Raw genomic sequence first — 12317 nt, forward strand, 5'->3', positions numbered from 1 at the left:
TTTGGATTTTGAAGAGGATGAAGCCTATGTATCTTTATAGATGAAAGAGGGAAGTGATATAAATTCTAAGCTACCAAGCCAAAAAAAAAAATCAGGTTGAATTTTATTTATTTAATAACAACTCTGAGACCTCTAGGGATGCTTATTCAGACTTAGAGGTCAGTTCTGGTAAGCATCCTCTGACCAGTCAACCAAGGAGTTGAATTCTTTACAGCTGTTACCAATGTCACTGGCAAATGATCATCAGCAGAAGTCTCCCCGCTGACCACTAGCCACACACACACCCTTTTTTAATGATCTCCCACTCAACACAGTAATGAAGATGTTCTTTAGGCAATGTTATGCCTTATGGCCTAAAAGCTTAGAAGGCAAGAAAAGTCCAACTTGAGAATAGCAAACATAGTGAGCAGCTGAAGTGGAATATCTTTTATGGAAATAAAGTCGTAGTTAATAAAACAGTAGTTCTAATGATGAAGTACCTTGAGTAATGAACTTACTGATTAATAGGCAGCCAGTAGGATACTTGAACTGAAGAATAATATTGTGCAAATATTCTCAAAGTTTAGTTGGTGTAGGAAAAGTCAGATGATGAGAATTTCCCAGCAATTCCTTGTGCAATCATCTACACATGAGATAGTTAAGGCCAAATGATACAGTCGGCTGTGTCCCCACCCAAATATCATCTTGAATTTTAGCTCCCATAATTCCCACATGTTGTGGAATGCACCGGGTGGGAGATAACTGAATCATGGGGAGGGTTTCTCCCGTACTGTTCTCGTGGTAGTGAATAAGTCTCAGGAGATCGGATGATTTTATAAGCGGTTTCCCCTTTCACTTCGCTCATTCTCTTGCCTGCCACTATGTAAGATGTGCCTTTTGCCTTTCGCCTTCCACCATGATTGTGAGGCCTCCCCAGCCATGTGGAACTGTGAGTCCATTAAACCTCTTTTTCTTTATAAAATGCCCAGTCTCAGGTATGTCTTTATCAACAGCGTGAAAACAGATTAATACACCAGAGATTTGGGAAGTAGAGGAATTGGAAGCTGGAAGTGGGAGTATGGTGGGACCAAAGTTGTTACAAAGAAGGGATTAGCAGAATTTTCAATTGTAGGTTAAAATAGAATTAGGGAAAAAAATGGTAAGACAGCTTTGAGCCTGGAAACACTCAAGATGTTGTCAATAGTGATGGGGAAATTTGTGAAGATGGCTCTTTGGGGAGATGGACTTGTTTTTAAATATGATGTTTCAAGAGTTGTGTGGCATTCAAACTGAAATGTTCTGTGGACAATGGTGGATAGAAGTATAATCGTAGATGGTCGTATGGTAGCCCAAACTTGATAACATCTGAAGCCATAAAACTTATCTAGATCCTCCAGAAGGGAGTATCAAAGGAGTAAGAAATTTGGAATTTAGCCTTGAAAGTGCGCAGTTATAGGAAATGAACTAGAGATGGACACATCAGAGGGAGTTGGAAGAAATTGTTGAATCTCCAAATTGTCATAAATCCACACAATCCATATAATAGACAATGTTATAAATTCATCTCAAAATCTACCAAAGGGGACCTCCAGTAAGCTATTAAGAACCTGAAGACACAGTGTTTTACTCAAGGCAAAGCAAGAGAAAAGACAAGTAACTGTGCTGGTTTACACTGAATTACATTGCAGGATTGTACAGGGCTTTCCCAGACAGTATCTTGACTTCTACAACAACTTACTGAAATGATTGTTACTATAGTCCTTGTACTGATGAGGAATGGAAAGAAGGGGTAATTGTCTAAATTTCTAAAAAATGAAAACAATGTGGAGAAACCACTGAATTTGGACAAGGAGGACATTTGAGAAAAGATTGAGTCTCTCAAATTTCACATTGTGATTGGAGAAAAATTCTTTCCACATAGGCCTTATTTTTTATTTCCTTTTTTTTTTTTTTTTTTTTTTTAATGAGACAGAGTCTTACTCTGTCACCCAAGCTAGAGTGAATCTCGGTTCACTGCAACCTCCACTCACTGGGTTCAAGCAATTCTTGTGCTTCAGCCTTCTGGGTAGCTGGGACTACAGGCACCAGCCACCATACCTGGCTAATTTTCTGTATTTTCAGTAGAGATGGGGTTTCACCGTGTTGGCCAGGTTGGTCTCAAACTCCTGACCTCAAGTGATCCGCCCACCTCAGCCTCCCAAAGTGCTGGGATTACAGGCATAAGCCACCATGCCTGGCCAGCCGTATTTTAAAGATGAGAATTTCTGCACTCTTAAAAATCCTTGCTGATAGTAGAAGACTTTCTGTAGTTTGTCATGGAGCAGTCTCCCATGATTCATAGCAGTAATAAGCAAACCAAAGCATCTATGCTGTTTCAATTCTGCCAAAGTGTATTATAAAAAATCAGGTTTGGTGGTGAATAAACTATCTTAATATTTTATTCAAAATTCATGTATGGGCTAGACGTGGTGGCTCACACCTGTAATCCCAGCACTTTGGGAGGCCAAGGCAGGCGAATTGCCTGAGCTCAGGAGTTCGCAAACAGCCTGGGCAACACGGTGAAACCCCACCTCTACTAAAATACAAAAATTAGCCAGGCGTGGCGGCGTGCGCCTGTAGTCTCAGCTACTCAGGAGGCTGAGGCAGGAGAATTGCTTGAACACATGAGGCGGAGGTTGCAGTGAGCCACAGTTGCGCCACTGCACTCCAGCCTGGGCGACAGAGCGAGACTCCATCTCAAAAAAAAAAAAAAAAAAGTATGTGTTTAGCTAGAGATGTTTTATTTTGATATGACTTTATCCTTCTATATGTACTATTCTTGAGGAACATCTCTGTTTTTCCACAAACTACTAATTTAAATTGTAGATGGGGACTGTTTGTAGAAAATAACAAGGGGGAAATATATTTATAAACATAATGAGGAAAATACAACTATCTACCTTTCATTGTATATTTAAAGATGCTCACAATAGCCTGTAATCATTCGTCTTCCTCTTTCTAAACCCTTCTTAACATTCTCTTCAATTCGTTGTCCTTCTCTTTCCCACTTAGAGCACTTTTTCTTCTCCCTCTCCCTCTCCTCCGTTTTCTTCTCCCTTTATCTCTCTGCCTCTCTCCCACTCCTCCTCGCTTCCCCCAACCCACACCTTTCTTTGTCTCTCTTCGTTTATGTAAATCTTCCCAAGGTGGATCTACTCTGTTAGCCTGGTCGAAGTGAATCATCAAAGAATAGCACATTAGACAATCTCCTCAGTATGTGGCCATAAGCAACCTCCATAGTGGGAAGATGAGATGTGGGCTAAGAGAGGCTTATTTTCTAAGCTGAACACAGCTTTTTACAGACCTAACAATTAAATCTTTTTCCTGCTGTAGGCACTAATATGTTTAAAGTATATGTGCATATCAATCCATTTCTTTGGTAGGACATTTCATGTAAAATTCATAATTTATTTGTGTACTCCTAGACAGTCGTACCATTCACTACTGGTCTGTCCAAAAATTATTTATAATTTTTTAAAATTATTTAAATCTGCCTTTTTACAGGTGTTTTATATATTTTCCGTTAGTTAAATGACTCTGGGAAACTACTTGTAAACATTGGAAATATAAGATACTCCCATGTGTTATTTATCCAGATTTGCCAGTTGTTTCATTTTGTAGGCCCCAAAGGCTCTAGTTCCCTGGATCCCAAACTGTGTACCAAGACACCCCTGAGCATTACAGCCAACTCATTGCAGGGGCTCTGCCGGATATTTTGAATTTTAGAGAGAAACACAGCGACATCTGTTGGGCATGACCTGAACTACCACTACTAAGTTGGGACTTCTTTTCTTTTAGCCCTAGAAAAGCCCTGAAAAAAAACCTATTGCAACACTAAGGGCCTCAAGAACTAAGTTTGGGAATCTCCTCTCTAAGCATTAAAATATCTTTGTATCAAATTATCACTACATATATTTTTTACACAATTGATCAAAATAACTTAATTACCCAAATTTTATAAGTAATTATTAAACAAATATAATTGTTTTATCAAAAGCAATTAAATTTTTAAAAACTTATTTTAATGCATCTCTATTAGTGAGATGCATAAAACTTGTTTCCCCAATTAGCTCATGTGCCTGTATGTCAATTTTACTGATTGACTGAATGAATTTTTTTAATTTATATTTTTGTTTTGCTGATGTAAGCCTTGAGAAGTCTGTTAGCATAAATAAATAGATGGAAATAGGAGGAGACGTATTATAGCAGTGTCATCATTCTTTGAACTCAACTTTTGAGTAATATACCAAATATATAAGAAAAGAGTTGGGGAACTACCATACTTGTGGAAGAATGTATACTCTAGACTTGTGTTAACCAGTAGCCATTAGTCACCTGTGGCTATTTAAATTAATTAAAAATGTTAAATTAAAATTCAGTTCCTCAGTTGCACCAGCCATATTTTAAGTGTTCAATAGCCATATTTAGCTAGCGTGTTTGACAGCACAGATAATAGAACATTTCTGTCATTGTAGAAAGCTCTATTGGATAGTGTTAGTCTAGACATTCTTCTTTTTTCTTTTTTTAGAGACAGGGTTTCTCCATGTTGGTCAGACTGGTCTCGAACTCCCGACCTCAGGTGATCTCCCCGCTTCAGCCTCGCAAAGTGCTGGGATTACAGGTGTGAGCCACCGCACCCGGCCAAAAAACCAGGGAGATTTTTTAATTTTTTTTTAGTATATATATATATATATATTTTTTTTTTTTTTTTGAGACAGAGTTTTACTCTTGTAACCCAGGCTGGAGTGCAATGGAGCGATCTCAGCTTGCCATAACCTCTGCCTCCGGGGTTCAAGCGATTCTCCTGCCTCAGCCTCCCACATAGCTGGGATTACAGGCATGTGCCACCACGCCCGACTAATTTTTTGTATTTTTAGTAGAGATGGGCTTTCTCCATGTTGGTCAGGCTGGTCTTGGACTCCTGACCTCAGGTGATCCAGCCACCTTGGCCTCCCAAAGTGCTGAGATTACAGGTGTGAGCCACCGCACCCTGGTCTAGACATTAAAGACATCTTCTTTCTCAATACTTGCACCAATATTTTTAATTACTTTCATTTTTAGTACCCCAGAGATTTTCTACCCCAGAATAAATGCAGCATAGTTTTTTATTTTAGTATGCATGTTATCATACTGACATCTTTTTTAGTAATTTGCCTTTTTTACCCAACTTCATGTGTTCGAAATTCACTCATTGAGTATGTAGCTTTGTTCACTTGTTTTTGCTGTTGACTAGTATACCATTGTATGAATATCCTTTATCAATTTTCACACATGGATAGTATTTTTTCAGTTGTTTTTTGTTATTAAAACAAATGCTGCTGTGAAATTCTTGTTAGAATTCTTGTCTCCCATGGCCCATGTGCAGTTGTCTCTAGGGTATATAACTAGGAGTAGAATTTCTGGCTCATAGAATGTTTGCATCTTCAGCTTTACTGGATAATACCAATTTGTGCTTCAAAGTGGCTGTATTAATCCACACTCCCATCAGCAGTAGGTAAGAGTTCTGACTACTACATGTATTATTTCAAATTAGATTTGGTTGTGCTTGACAAAAACAAAGACATGAACAAATGAGTAACAGTAACTTCAACAAAAGTACAGTTTATTTCTCTTCATGTAGATAAAGTTCAGAGGTAAACAATTCAGTGCAATATGGTAGGTCCAAAATCGTTAAGGTTCAAGTTTCCTGTCTTGCTCTTCCATCCTCAGGGCGTGCTTTTTCACCTTAAAAGGTGAAATGCTACAAAATTGTCATTTTCTCCCTCCCCACACCCTCTCTTCCTCTCTCTCTCTCCATCCCCATCCCCACTCCCCTCCAATCCCTACTCCCATCTAAGAGTAATGTGGAAAGTTAGCAACATTATGCCCCTTTACCCCTGATACTTCAATATATATTTTCTAAGAATGGCCCACTCTCTTACATAACCAAAGTACAATTACCCAAATCAGGAAATTTGACATTATATAATACTATTATGCTTTAGCCCATATTCATATTTAGTCAGTTGTCCCAATAATGACCTCATAGCTATCCTCCCACCTACTCAGTCCAGGATCTAATCAATAGTTCAAATTGCTCCAAATTAAATTTAGCTGCCATATCTCTGTAGGCACATTTAATCTATAACATTTCCTCAGATCTTTTTCTTACTTGGCCTTGAAATTTAGGCTTGCATAATGTTTGCTCATAATTACATTTTGATTAGGCATGTGGGGAAGAAATAGCACAGAACTGATGACATGTCCTTCTCAGCCAACTGTATCAGAAGGCTCTTGATACTGGTTTGCTGTAATATTGGTGATGATAAGTTATATCACTTGGTTAAGGTGGTATCTGCTAGGGTCTTTCCACTCGATAAGTTACTGCTTTTCTCTTTCTAATTAATAGATAATGTATGAGTAGCTACTTTTGAGACTATGTGACTATTACATTTCTCATCAAACTTTTACCTATTAGTTTTAGCAACCTTTTTAAAGTATTATATGACACCACTATTCCTTTTCTGTTAGTTCACATTTTACTGTAAGGAAGCTGTTTCCCTTCTCCCTTATGTTTGTTTGTTTTCTTGTTTATATCAGTATGAGTTTACTGACACCAATTTTATTCTATAGGTTTTAATCTACTATTATTATTTTGATATATAAGCTGTTCCAAAATTCTCAAGTGGGAGCCCCTTTAAACTGTCTCTTATACTCTTTTGACATGTCCCCATCATTCTTTGAGCATTTCCTCATTTGCTGGAGCAAGATATTCTAGACTTACCTTATATTTCCCTGTACCGGTCTAAAATTAGCCTTTTCTCCATGGAGCCTAATTGCTTTTAGTAGACAGTGGCATTTTTAAACCAAAATCTGTGTACTAAATGTGCTCACTGATGTTGGTGTATCATTGCATCTATGCTCCCTCAACTGATAGAACTAGGAAATTTGTTTTTATAGTTCTAAAACACACATTTTATATATACCTATATCTATATTTTTAATCATTATTTTAAAAGTGTTTATCTTGATAACTTTAATTCCACTTCAACATCATGGGTTAAATTCTAGTCTTCCCCCTTTCCATATTTGTAGCTCCTGTCTCTAACACCGAAGAAACCTGGTTTCCATTATTCTCAATGTGTTTATTCATTTGCTCAAGCCTAGACACAGAAGTTAGTTTGACATTATTCACTCAGATTATTACAAAAACCCAAGCCTACTAATTAGAATTTAATATTTCATAGTTCTTTTTTGAGATAAAATTCACATACAGCGAAATGTCCATTTCGATAAGTTTATTTTTTTCAAATATATCTATCCATGTAATGCATGTCCCTATTAAAGTATTGAACATCATTCAAGAAAGGTTTTTTTGAGAACCCTTTTTTACTTAGTCCTCCTAATACAATTTTCTGGTATATTTTTCACAATAGATTAGTTTTACCTGTTGTATAACTTTATGTAAATTGAATTATATAGTGTATGTGCTCTGTTGTGTCCAACTACTTTTGCTCAGCATAATGTCTGTGAGATCCATTTATGTTGTTTTGAGCATCAGTAGTTTATTCTTCATTGCTGAGTAATATTTCATTGTATGAATATACCATGATTAATTTATTCATTCTCCCATTTGTGAATATTTGAGTTTCCATTTTGGACTGTTTTGAACAAAGCTATTGTGAATATTCTTGTACAAATCTTTTGTATGTAGGTTTTTATTTCTCTGGTAATTGCTGGACAAAGGGCAGGTGAATATCCAACTATATAAAAAACTATCAAAAAGTTTTCCAAAATAATTGTGCCATCTTACACACCGACCAGCAATGGATAAGAGTTTGAATTGCTCCAAATCCACACCAACATTTAGTATTTTTAATTTTACCAATCTAGTGAGTATGTAGTGGTATCTTACAATTTAATTTTGCATTTCCTTGATCACTAATGACTTTAAGTACTTTTTCATGTGTTTAATGGTCATTTATATCTTTCTTTGTGATGTGTCAGTTCAAATCTTTAGCCCTTTTTAAAAATTGAGTGATTATTTTTAGTCATTGACTTGTGTTTTTTACAAGTCCTTTGTCAGATACATATTTTTCAAGTATTTTTTCTCTGATTCTGTAGCTTGCCTTTCCATCTTATCAATGGTGGGTTTTGTTGTATATTTTAATGATGTCTTTTTCTTCTTTTTGAGACAGGATCTCACTCTATCATCCAGGCTGGTGCAATAGTGGCACAATCATAATGAGTTTTTTTTTTTTTTTTTTTTAAGGAAATTAATGTTGCTTTTATTTTTTTTTAATTTTTTTTTTATTTTTATTTTTTATTTTATTTTACTTTTTTATTATTATTATACTTTAAGTTCTAGGGCACATGTGTATAACGTGCAGGTTTGTTACATATGTATACTTGTGCCATGTTGGTTTGCTGCACCCATCAACTCATCAGCACCCATTAACTCGTCATTTACATCAGGTATAACTCCCAATGCAATCCCTCCCCCCTCCCCCCATAATGAGGTTTTTGTTTTTTTGTTTTTTCGTTTTTTGACACAGAGTCTTTCTCCATCACCCAGGCTGGAGTGAAGTGCTGTGATCTCGGCTCACTGCAACCTCCGCTGTCCAGGTTCAAGTGATTCTCCTGCCTCAGCCTCCTGAGTAGCTGGGACTACAGGCGTGTACTACCACACCTGGCTAATTATTAATTTATTTTATTCCATTTTTGTTAGTAGAGACAAGATTTTATCATGTTGGCTAGGCTGGTCTCAAACTCCTGACCTCAAGTGATCTGCCCACCTTGGCCTCCCAAAGTGCTGGGATTATAGGTGTAAGCCACCATGCCCAGGCCTGAAGTCTTCTTTTATAACTATTGCTTTTTGTGTCCTAAGAAATATTTACATGCCCTCCCCATGCCCCAGCACACACACCTGTAAAGAGATTCTCCTGTGATTGTTTCTTAGACACTTGATAATTTTAGCTTTGTCTATAAATCAGTCCCTTCGAATAGCTCTTTTTAAAATATTTGTCCAGAATTTATCATTGTTATCTGCGGAATGGTTCGCCTGATAACAAAATCTACTTTACTAAAGCAAAGCCCTATGTCTTATCATTTTACACAGCAATGTTTATTTAGATATATCCATATCTAATATATTCCTTTTCTGATTGTTTGTGGTTTTGGCTGCCATTTCTTATTGCAGCACATACCTTCTTTCTGGGATCATTTACCTTCTTCCTGAGGTACAGCCCTTAAGAATTCTTCAGTGAGGGTCTGTTGCTCGTAAACTTTGTTTTTATCTGAAATGTGTTTATTTTAACCTCAGACTCTAAAGATAATTTTCTGGGAATACAATTATAGGTTGTAAATTATTTCCTCTCAGTAATTTAAATATATTATATTCTAGTTTCCAGTTTTCATTGTTGCCATTGAGAAATCAGATATCAATGCTGTTTCTCTCATGGTGAATTGTCATTCTGTCTGACTGCTCTCAAGATTTTCTCATCATGTTTGGTGTTTTGAAGATTCACTCTGATGAGGTATGGTGTAATTGTGGATTTCTTTATATTTATCCTGCTTGAGATTATTATGCTTCCTGATTCTAATGACTCATGCATTCCAAAATTTCTTGAAAATTCACAGTAATTATCTCCTTGAATACTGTCTCTTATTTTCTGTATTATCACTTCTTCTAAAGCTAAGAATATATTAGATTTTTTCATTGTCCCCTCCATGCATTATCATTTCTTTCACGTATTTTTCATCTCTGTGTTTCTGTATGCTTTATTCTGGCTAATTTCTTTAGTTTTATCTTCTAGTTCACTAATTCTCTCTTTGTCTATGTCAAATCTGATGTTTTAGTTATCTATTGAATTTTAAATTTTAATTATTTTTCATAAGCAATTTAGTTGAATCTTTATTTAAAAATCTGCCTGGTTATATTTTGTAGTCCCTTTTTTCTGGCTCATATTTCTATTCCCTCCTTGCATCTTTATACATGTTAAACATACTTATTTTATATTCTAAATTATGTGATCCAAATATTTGAAATACCGTGTTTCTTCATTAGATTTTTTCCCTGTTATTTCTGTTTGCTTTTGCTCATAGAATCTTGTTTACTCGTGGGCTTTTTATGACTTTTCTTTGTCTTTTCTATCATAAGATCATGTAAACTTGAAAATCTGAGCAAATTCTATGAGTTCAGGGTTGAGGATGCATTTTCCTAGAATGGATTTGCATTTTTTTTCACTGCTGAGTGCCTAGAAAGAACTACGAACTGAGGATCACTTTAATTTCTAAGCTTGGATATTTTTTAACCTACATAGATGGCCTGATTTCAATCCCCATGCCAACCTGGCAACTAACCTGTGGTTATAAATTAGAGTGTTCATACATCCTGCTTTGCTCAAGACAGTCCTAGTTAATGCCCTTTGTCCTTATTATTAATAATGTCCTCTTCTACTGTCAGGAGAATCCTTGTTTGGATTATCAATTACATGTGCCCCTATTAAGAGTATTAGGAAGAGAGACTTTTTGCCTGTTCCAACCATACCCAAGACTGAACAGAATTTTTACTGTTTCTCCATTTGCAGGGCAGAATTTGTAGGTTACTCTTTCGGGGAAGGTGTATCTCTTCCAGAATCCTGATTTTAAGTTGGGGTTTGCATTCCAGCTACACAAATAAGATGCTTTAGGTTTCTGGGGAATTGGCAGTTGCCCTCAGGGCAGCCTCTGGCTTTAGCTTGTTTACCTCTCTGAATTCATGCTTCTGCTTAGTTCTTTGCCTCTAAGGATTTTCCTTTCTTTATTGTGAACTCAGCTATATATTTAAAAGGATGTTGTAAATCTTTTATCCAGAATGTTTAGTTGTTTGTTTGCAAGAAGATTTTTTTTCCTCCTAGAACAAAATTCCTGGACTCCTCATAAATACTGGCGTAGCGCATTTGGTATTGAAAGAGCCAAGTTTTCTAATGTTAAGTAGCCCAGAAGCTTCAAGGAGAAGGTTTTCTATTTGAAAACTCTCACTTGTCCCACTTTGTTGAAAAGAGATGAACAATTTTCTTGAAGGAAAAAAATATATTTTTATTTTTAAATGTTTTATTTTCTCCAGAAAGGAATGAGAGCATAAAGTATAATCACTTTTGTTTTTCTAATAAAATAAATAGACAAGCTCTAGCATGGGAGATAAAGATACTATGGCTATATGCATTTTATAGATGAGGAAACTGAGGCCAGAAAGGCTAAATAACTTACCCATGACCCACTATTAGTAAGTGATAACACTGGAACCCACACCCAGCTTTTCTCTGATACTCATGCCATTAACAACTACCTCATATGCCCTTTACACAATTATATGCATTCTTCTACCTTGTCAACATAAAATGTATGGTCATGGAGAGAGTACTGCTATATTTGTATCTACTAGAGCCTTCCTACTATTTTGCAGTATTGATACATATCTAAAAGCCTCTCAGTAAAGGGTATAAAGGATACACAAGGATAGGAAAAAAAAAAAAAAGAATGTCAGCTCTGTTACAGATTATTAGTACTATGGGAGAAATTCTGTCCTTTTAATCCTAAATCATAAATGCTTCCCATTTCTCCATCCTTTTCCTCATTCTCTTTCATCTCTCTGGAAAACTCTTCCCTATATGTTTACTTGAAATTTTCTTGCTTATACTTTTAATACAGCTCGAATATTATGTCCACTTTTCAAAAATTTTCCAGGAATTCCATCCTGCACATAGACTTGTTCTGATAGATTAAATTCACTTATCTGTGTTCCTATAGCATTTTTAAATATTTTGTGATAACAATTATTAATTATGTTATGCTGAACCATATGAAATCACCATTTTTTTCTAGGTAAAAAAAAAATGGTTGAATGTCAGCAATGTCATATGGTTTGACCTGAATTTATTGTGTATATGTATACCCCACTAGATGTAAGGATGGGGCCATGTGTCATTTACCTTTCTTTGTTTCTTTAATTTAGTGTCTGGACATATACTCAAAATATGCTTGCTTAATTGAATGAATGCCCATAGTCTGCAGGCAATATTAAAAAATATTAAACTCTGACATCTACTGCATGGACATTAACCAGTCAAAAAAAGACATTGGAGTTTTTAGTGAACCCTAAATGGGGTTCTAACCAACATTTATTGCTTGAAACCTCTACAACAGTGACACCAAATATCACTCTGACCTTTAATGACAGGGAATCAGAATTTTCTGGAGTAACCAGTTCTGTCTTTGAGCACATCTCACTCTAAACAATTATTTCTTCCATTAGACATTACAGACTCTTTCTTAATTTA

General features: G+C 35.9%; 1 protein-coding gene across 1 annotated transcript in view; it reads left to right on the forward strand.

Moving 5' to 3' along the window:
• Positions 1-12317, forward strand: part of PMFBP1 (polyamine modulated factor 1 binding protein 1) — a 532821-nt gene that overhangs the window by 234896 nt on the left and 285608 nt on the right. The window lies entirely within an intron of this gene.

Source organism: Macaca fascicularis, chromosome 20, assembly GCF_037993035.2.
Source record: "Macaca fascicularis isolate 582-1 chromosome 20, T2T-MFA8v1.1".
NCBI lineage: Eukaryota > Metazoa > Chordata > Mammalia > Primates > Cercopithecidae > Macaca > Macaca fascicularis.